Source organism: Typopeltis vanoorti, chromosome 10, assembly GCF_054136105.1.
Source record: "Typopeltis vanoorti isolate ZY-2024b chromosome 10, IOZ_Tvanoo_1.0, whole genome shotgun sequence".
In the NCBI taxonomy this organism is placed as follows: domain Eukaryota; kingdom Metazoa; phylum Arthropoda; class Arachnida; order Uropygi; family Thelyphonidae; genus Typopeltis; species Typopeltis vanoorti.
In genome coordinates this window covers 100,100,967-100,110,888 of record NC_143558.1, presented here as the reverse complement: position 1 = coordinate 100,110,888, position 9,922 = coordinate 100,100,967, and positions in this window count along the sequence as shown.

The window sequence follows — 9,922 nt, the reverse complement described above, 5'->3', positions numbered from 1 at the left end:
CTTCCACCTCTGTGTAACAATGATTAACTCACTTTCAGCTGAAAAGTCCTGTATCACATTCTCAACAGGATTTGAACACAGCTTGTTTCCAACTAATACCAACTTGAGTTATGGAGGCTCATGGCATCATAGATATACTGTAATAATTACTGAGAGTACATTGAAAAATTACCCCCCTCCACACCAAACATACACATCATAAAAGATCAATTTAGGTGGCATACAACTATCTTCGCTCAGCGTGACATTGAGACCACGACCCAATTATTGGAAGCCTGAATGCTTTGAAAGAGCTCCAATATCGTCTACCTGGATCATCTAACCATTGTATTCAATACCAAAACCAAAATCTTTCAATTTTGGTGATGAATACAATGGTGTTATATCATGTATTGAGCTTAGCAGTCTACATCAGACAGTCATGATTTCCACATACTTTTCTTCAGATTATGTTGCAACAGTACCTACAATATGACACAGTGCAGTGATGTAGTGAAAGGGATATAGGCCTGAATAAAACTGCCATGACATGGAATGCTGCAAATGATTAACACTGAATAATTCAGTGTTAATCATTTGCAGCATTCAGAGCACATTCTGCTTAGATTCTTTCATTCATTTTTCCAGAACTACAACCAAAGGTTGGTGTATACATACTAGGTGACAAATTCAGTCCATTATACCACTACCACCACACTTTATGATTTGGATGATGTGGTACATACGTAAGGCATTCATGACACCAGTCAGAAATAGGGCTATCTTGTCAATCATTGCTGCATATCATTTGCAAGTCTTTTTTCTATATATTTTTTAAACAGTAGTATAGTCCATACTGTTGAATTATCATAGTTGATGTTTGGCTTATCTGCCCTCCAAAGAAACCAATACTGTGTATCTGTTTATGCAGTTGATCTCTGGCACAACAAGTAGCATCTACTGGAAACTGAGATTTATAATTCCATTACTTAAGAAAATTGAGCATAGAGCTTATGGCATTTCATACAATATGTGGTATTAGAGTACACAAAATGATGGCAGTTGTCTACTTACTCTCTTCCCCAGATGTGTAAAAAAATCATCAATAAGACAGGTCAATGTTAAAGACAAGAAGTCCACTGTTTTTGAAAAGTTGGGATTAAACAGCCTCACCTACTCCATATTTATTTTATTCAAAATGTAAAATCTATCACAGATTCTGATATAAAAACAACTTTATGTTAACATAAAATACATCATTCTTGATATGACCAGTGTATTGCTTTCCATGCCCCTATGTCAAAGCTTTGATTCTTATTGCACTGTATAGATGTGCAAATCATTTGTCATTACTGCTTTGAGCTTTCTGACACAGCTGTTATCCAAATGCAAGGCACTTTAGTCTGCTATCACATAATGTTGTTCCCATGTTTGGCAGTAGGCTAAATGTGAACAGCTGGCTATGCATAAGGCCTTAGTGTTTTAAATCTGAGCTGTTCTGTGAGTCATATTTATGTCACATGAAGTGATAAAACCCCTGGATGGCTGCCTGAGTTCTTGCTGTAATATATTATTAACTGTTAATGTATGGTACTCATTTTTAGATTAATTTTTTTTGACATAGGGGCATGGTATCTGTTTAAAAATATTCAAGCTGGATGTAAGACCTGTTCCTAAAAGTGCTGGTAATTGATATCGCTGTGCTAGGTGCATTCCCCCCCCCCACTTCCTGTATACTGCATATATTAGTTCATTAGTTAGTTTGTTTAAGCTTGAAATAAACATTTCTGTAGTTATCTATTTTAAACATGAAAAGGATTCAGGATATAAAGTTTCTAAATAGATGAACTCAAACTTACCTTAGATAGTAGTCAGACCAATACATCTGATCGAGATCATGGTAAACATCCAAATGACTTCTTTTTTTTTTCATACAGTGATTAATATTTAATTCAACAACAGTATGAAATTGACAGAAACCAAGCATATCTCAAAAGAGAACCTATTATCTGACTTTTTTCTTTTTTCATAACTTTGCCCACAAAAGGTTACAAAATCAATTAAAAATTTAATATCATAGGCGGGCAAAGAATTAGATAATCCAGAAATCAAGCACTAAAGCCAAACATGGTATTTTGAAGCCACTTTAGACTTCTAATAAGCAAATGACTTGCACCTAGCAAAAGGTATGATAGGTTTGAATCTGAAGCAGGCTGTTGGTGGAAAGCAGATAGTGTCCACTCAGCAATCTTATTCTCAGGAAATTAAATCAGAAGTATACTTCTCTATTTCATTACATGCATTTGCTAACTTATTAAAGAATTTATTTTTTTGCATGAACAATTTTCAGTCTTAACCACGTCACCATCAATATGGATAAAATATATCACTCCTCTACACTTCATATCCATCATATATTTCAATGTAATATCAATTTTCAGTCTTAACCACGTCACCATCAATATGGATAAAATATATCACTCCTCTACACTTCATATCCATCATATATTTCAATGTAATATCAATGGTATTACAATTTTAATGTGCACTTCGCATCCATAGTAACCTGGACGTATATATACGTCTTGGCTGGTTGGGTGGTTAATACTTCATTTCTTCTTGTTTTATTTATGCTTATATGTAGACCCACATTGTACCATTTGGTTTCAAATACCATGAAAGTATTTGAAACCAAATCTGATGAAATAGGGCAGTTAATTCTTATTCCTGTAGTGTCTTATGTCTGTATTTTTGCAAATGAAAAACCAGAGTTTACAGGTTTCGAATGCCTGTATGGTACAATGTGGGTCTATGCATAAGCATAAAACTGGAAGGAATAATTCATTAGGAATGTTTTTTGTTTTAAATCAAAGGAGAGGGCTGTGTGTGCGTGTATTTCTCTTGAAGTAACCAAAATAGAACGTGCAGTTTACAAGCTTAACTGAGCTAATTTTGGAAGTTGAAGATGCTCATGGAACTGATGTCTAGGCCACAGTGTGGGTGTATGCTGCTTGTGACACCCAGAGCATACACACTGTCTGCTACAACCAAATCAGCCTTCACCTTCACATTGGTGAGCTTGTTAATAGCTGTGGATATCTGGCTAACAATTGTTAAGCCACCAGTCTGGAGAAAATATCCAGAAGTGAACCAACAGGCAGGGAGACTGAGATATGATGTCCATGCTTCTCAGAGGATTGACCAAATTGGTGTTGTACTAGGTATCAACAGGTGATATAAGAGTATCACTATCTAGTGTAATAGCACTACTTTGCTTACTGGAGACTTGAAGTATGCAAAAACAATGTTTAGAAAAAAGGTTCTCGTCTATTTTTTTCTTCTTCCAACATGCAGTATGAACAATGTTTTCAGATAGAAGTTTTCTATCCGAAAACATTGTTGGTGTAACACTATCTTTTCTTATTGGAGACTTGAAGTGGCCACAAACATTTAGAGCAAAATTCCAGTTTACTTTTTCTTTTTTTTTTATAGCATGCAGTATGTTTCCAGACATTATGGAGAAATTCGACATTTCCTATCAAGTATACAGTTTTAAAACAGTTGCAATGAAGATAAGAAGGTAGCAGCAGTAGTATACTGAACTAAACCTAATAGCAATGTTACATAAGCAAAGTGGATATTAGATCCAGCATTATTTCAAAGCCGAATATAGAAACTATGAAAGTTTTCTTAAGTTGACAATAGAGCTTGCGGGAATACATTCCTTGGTATTCCCGAGTTGCCTTAGTGTGGACTATTTAAAAGACATAGGTGCTACTGAAATGTCTATATATTCACCTTTTATTAGTCCATTTTGATAAGGTTTCATTTTTGGCCTGACTGCCGTTTCGAACTGATTGGTTCTCTTCAGAGATCAGGCAAAAACCTTAAGAGAGCAAAAACTCTCATGCGTACTAAAGAACTTGAAATTTCAGAGAAATGTATTTTTCGTACGTGAATTCTTGGTCAGTGCATAAATGTAATTACTAAAATAAAGAGCCAAAAGGCTTCAGTTTGGAGATAGAAAGTTAGTTAAGTAAAGTGGATATTAGATCCAGCATTATTTCAAAGCCGAATATAGAAACTACTGAAGCCTTTTGGCTCTTTATTTCAGTAATTACTTTTACACAACAACTGAGTTTGCTTATGAAAAATACATTTCTCTGACATTTCAAGTTCTTTAGTACTTATCAGAATGGACCAATAAAAGGCAAATATTTATATGCCTGGGCAGCATCTGTCTTTTACGTAGTCCACACTAGGGCAACTTGGGGATGCCGAGGAATGTATTCACTCAAGCTCTCTGGTCAACTTACAACTTTCATAGTTCTAAATTTGGCTTTGAAAAAATGCTGGATCCACTTTGCTTATGTAATTTTGCATCACTGAACTGAAGCCTTTTAGCTCTTTGTTTTACTAATAACAATGTTTTAAGAGAATTCCAGGTCATCCAGAAGATAACCTTCCTGCTTTGCTATAAGTTGGATTTGAGTGAGTGAGTAATGTGCAGGGCTAACTGCTGATTCCAGATTTGCAGAGGCTGGGTGAAATTCTTCGCATGTATTACTTAGGAACAGAATTGGCTATTGTACATTTCAAAAGCCTCTGGATGTCATCTTAAAAACAGTCTGCCATAAAAAAAAAGTCAAGCAAAGAAAAAGCAATTACAGGTGAAAAAATGAAACCTCACAAAATACTCCAGATCAAACTTCACAAATATATATGGCCTTAGATTCAATGTTAATGTTCACTTCCCATAGCATACTGACATTTCAAAACAGAAAATCACTTGTGTATGCTTTTTTTTTTTTTTTGATAAACTTTGCCTCATTTTAAAAATTAACTTCTTGCCTATAATACTCTACTTATCCATCAAATTATACTGAACTTATAAATTTCCTTTCTGTAATCACTGGTTTTCTCTAATCCAATTGTCCACATGGTAAAGACATCTTTCCTAGAGATTTTGATGTTCATAATTCAAACTGGTTTTCTTTTTCATATAATGTTCCAGTGGACAGTGTGGAAACATTTCCTATTACCAACAATAACACATAATTTGTTTGCTTGTCTATCAAATAATTGCAATTCCTAATCTTCCTTTTAAGTATAAAACAGTTGGATGGTGGTTTAGCTCCTAAGAAATGCATTTCTTTTCTCATGAAGAAGAAATACAATTCTCTTTCAGTATTTAGTGTTATAATAATGACACTAAATACTGAAGAAACTGTTTCCAGTTTCTTCTCCATACATCACCAAAACAACTCTCATAGGAATGGAAACATTCCCATTCCACTTTAAATATATCTAAGCCGTAGTTATTCAAGAGATGAATCAAGAATTTCAGATGTTTTTCATTGAAATCTTCTTATAATACAAATGTACTAGACAAGAAATTAAATTCTTGTTCTAATCCTTTACCCAATATTCAACACCTTCATTTTCTGCCACCTATAAGAAAACTCAAAACTGTTATAAATAAATTATTACTGAAAGTGATTCTGAATCAAATGTCTTCCTACCAGTCCCATCTCACAATATTCAATTCCTCCTCTGATTCTATGATGAAAACACATTAGTAGAATGAATTTCCATCCATTGGAGACTAGGGTATCTTATGGTATCCAAATTTCGACAACATAAAATCTGATTGTGATGGCATTTTTCCAACTGTACCCAAGGTGTGCTCTGGACTAAACTTTGTTTTGTCTCCTTCTTAGTATACTTTCCTGTTTCACTAGTAATTATTTTGCAACTTGGAAATTAGCCCATATTCAACCTATTCCTAAGAACAGCAACAGTTGCATCAAATTACTGTCCAATTGTTTTACTTCACGTTCCAAATTCATGAATAATTTGTTTTTATACTTGTTGAAAACCTCTTATCTAATAAACAATCTTCTTGCTCATGTTGCCCACCTTTGAACATATAAAAAAAGGTTTCTGAGGGAGGGAGAAAGTCATGTAGTTCTCAATATTTATATAGCAACTGATCATGTTTGGCACAAAGGCCTGTTAAGTAAGTTTCCATCTATGGTCTGCAACTGCCAGCTTTCTCTCGTGCCACATTAAGTATAACAGATCTTCATCCCAAAACTCTGCAATTAATTTTGGGTTTCTACAGAGCTTATTCTTTTACTTACTTGCTTCTTTCTATATTAGATTTGCAGTCTTGCCAGTTCTGCTGATGATGTTAAACTGCACAAAAGAAATCAAAATTTAAACATTGAATTTAACAAAGTAGTCCAAACCTCAGTGAAGAATTGTTTTCAGTTCAAAAGGTGGAATTATAAGAATATCTACTTATAATTCTACATTTTGAATTCAAAACAATTCTTCACTGAGGTTTGGACTACTTTGTTAAATTCAATGTTTGCAAAACTCAATTCCATATTAATTCTCACATAAAAGAGCCCTGCTGCCTTACTTTTAACAGCACCCAAATCTCTGGATCTAAGTGATGAGATTTCTCTTCTTGGAGTAACTCTAATCAAAATGAAAACATATTACAAGCATCGGTTAATCAGCATCCCTCTTTTCACTCGATATAATGCTTGCCTCTGTTAACAGCTATTAATTCATAGAAGATCTGGTTCCCACCGATGAGACCTCAATAAAGTTCAAAACTGGTCTGAGTAGTGGCCATTCCTATAATGCATGGCATTATACATGCATTACAGGAATGGCATTATATCAAAGGATGTGCTTTGCTTTATACTAAGTCAATTAATGTGAAGTCATTCGCCTCATATACAAGTAACCTAGTCATGAAGATACTTTATATGCAAACTCTGTTTGTTTACACTTGGATAATGGATTAAACGAGAATATAATTTCTTGACAAGTGCAATTTAAATCACAAATCTACCCAACCAATGAATGTTCTCACATTGGGTGATGTCCCAAATGTGACCTTCAGTTACTGCTGCTGCTTGCATTTTCTACGAACTTTTCCATGGCCACTGTTTATTAGAGACGGCATCAATAATTTCCTCAACATCCTCTAAATTTTTAAAAATGTGCAGTGGCTAGTCACCACCTCTTTAGAGTTCACCTCACACTTACAGAAAAAAAATTAATTTCTCTCTCTTTATTCATTCACTCTACTACTGTCATCTAAAAGATACCTCCTTTTCTAAAGAGTACAATTTAATACAATGATAAGTTTATTATTATTATTTTTTTTTTAGTTCTCAACTTCCTGAAAATCTGTAGCAGCAATGTATTACTATTTGAACAACCTCTTGTGTGTTTACCAATAGGTATAATTATTTACATGTTGAGAAATATTTCAAGACAGTAATTTTTTTAGAAATTTTGTTATATAAACAAAAAGGCTGAAAGGATATAAAAAGTTTCAGTTCCTTAGTAGCTGGTAGCTTGATCAGGGTTAATGGTTAACATTAAATATGAAGACTACAGATGTCCAATGATACAATGAAAGTTGTTAACAACATAAACTACAGAAAATTCAACTTTTGTTTTACAAATACAACATCTGCCATCAGTTTTTTCTTAAAGAAAGTCCTGACAACTACTACCAATATGATGTGTAGAATCAATCCCCAATTCCTATTAAGCATTTGTTGTTCCCTGGAAATCTCTAAATTAGTCTGAATGAGAGGAATGATATTAGAGAAGTGAACATACACACCATTGCAACATCACCAACTGGTTCATTATATTCTTTTAGTTTTTGTGTTTATTATCAAATGAATAATGTGTGCGTTTTAAAAAAAATTACAATTTTCTGTTAATAAAATGCCAGTTTCTCTGAAAACAAAACAAATGAAGAGCCTTTGCAAGAAAATGGCTAATTCAATGAGTATTGAAAAAGCAACAACAGCCAGATGGAACATAAATCCAGGTCTTTCCAACTGAGGGAAAAAAACATTGTGATATCCTTGTGATCATACTATGGAGGCAAAAAGAAAACAAAAAATTGCAGAGATATGGAAAATCCAGAAGCATTCATTGCATTATACAGAGTTATTCAAAAGTCACACATAAAAGTTGAAGCTGAGCTGCATTGAAATGTTTTAATTCTAATTATGCATTGTGCCTATAGACATCATCCAAGGACTATTAGCTGCTATTAGGTAATCTATCCACCACAAGTTGGGTATTGGGCATCCATCGCATAGTTTTATTAATGAGGTAAATGAATTGGTACCTTCCCAGGTGCAAAGAGTTGTTATTTTGAAACGTTATTTGCATATCGTTCTTATGTAAATGTCGTGGAGGAGTTTCGTCAGAAGTATCCTGACTCTGTGGTTCCTCAAAATTCGACAATTATGACATTGATCAAATGCTTTTGGGAAATTGGGTCAGCTGCAGATAAACAGAGGCATGAAAGATCTTCCATTTTGAGTGAAGCTAAGTGGCTGCAGCGCACGACATGTTGCAACATTCACCTTCAAAGAGTCTAAGAAAACTATCTGCACAGACAGGTATGCCATATGGCAATACTTGGAGAGTCACCAAACAAAGCTTCAATGTTTTAAGGATATTTGTGACACAAAGACTGAATAATATAAGCACGTAAACACAAGAAAGATACTTAATTAACCAAATATTTCGGTCTGGAAATAGCAGACCATCTTCAGTGGCACTACAAGAACAGTTTTAAAAAAATACAAGGTGGAATACTAACAATAGATCATCTAAAAATAGGACAAAATTTATAACATCATGCGGCTTGTTCTATTTTTAAATGATCTATTGTTAGTATTCCACCTTGTATTTTTTTAAAAAACTGTTCTTGTAGTGCCACTGAAGATGGTCTGCTATTTCCAGACTGAAATATTTGGTTAATTAAATATCTTTCTTGTGTTTACGTGCTTATATTATTCAAACAAAGCTTCATCCATACCATGTTCACTCAGTTCATGAATTGAAGCCCCTGGATAAAGAAAAACGTGTACTGTAAGTGGTTCTGATCATTTGTTGAAGAAAATGGAGTTTACAAGATGGAGAATGTTTTTTTTTAGTGACAATTGTGGTTCCACCTAAGTGGATATGTCAATAGCCAAAATAACAGAATTTGGTCATTGGATAATCCTGTTTTCCATGAAATGCCCTTGTATTCTCTGAAAATCAAAGTGTGATGCAGTATCATGCTGTTGCACTGTTAGACACATTTTCTTTGGGATGACATTGAACAGTACACTGTACCACGATATCACCCAGTTTATGGCTCCTTGACAGTGAAGAACGTCATTGCTGTTTTCAGTAGGATGGTGCCACTTGCCACACACCAAATGAAACAATGCAATTTTTACAAGAGTTTTTATATGACAGACTGATTTCTAAATGACTTGGGTCCCCAAGTTTGCCAGATTTGTCACTTCTAGATTTCTTCTTATGGGGTTACCTGAAAGGTAAGGTGTATAAAATTAAGAATTATAAACATGTTAACACAAGAATATTTTAATGTTTGCCAAATATTTCAGTCTGAAACTAACAGACTATCCTCAGTGGCTTGATAGGAACAGTTTTTACAAGATGGAATACAAACAATTGATCATTCACAAGTAGAACAAGCCGTGTGATGTTACATTGCTAAGCATTAAAGAGAAGTAAATTTCATCAGAGTGATGAATAAATTATAAGTATTAATTCACAATTTTATATAACAATTAATACCTATAATTTATTCATCACTCTGATGAAATTTATCTCTCTTTAATGCTCAGCAATGTAACATCACATGGCTCGTTCTACTTTTGAATGATCAATTGTTTGTATTCCACCTTGTAAAAACTGTTCCTATCAAGCCACTGAGGATAGTCTTTAGTTTCAGACTGAAATATTTGGCAAACAATAAAATATTCTTGTGTTAAAGTGTTTATAATTCTTAATTTAATGTCACAAATGTCTTTCAAGAACAGAAAGGTGTATAAAAATAATCACACAACTGATGAACATCACTGAAACAATCAGA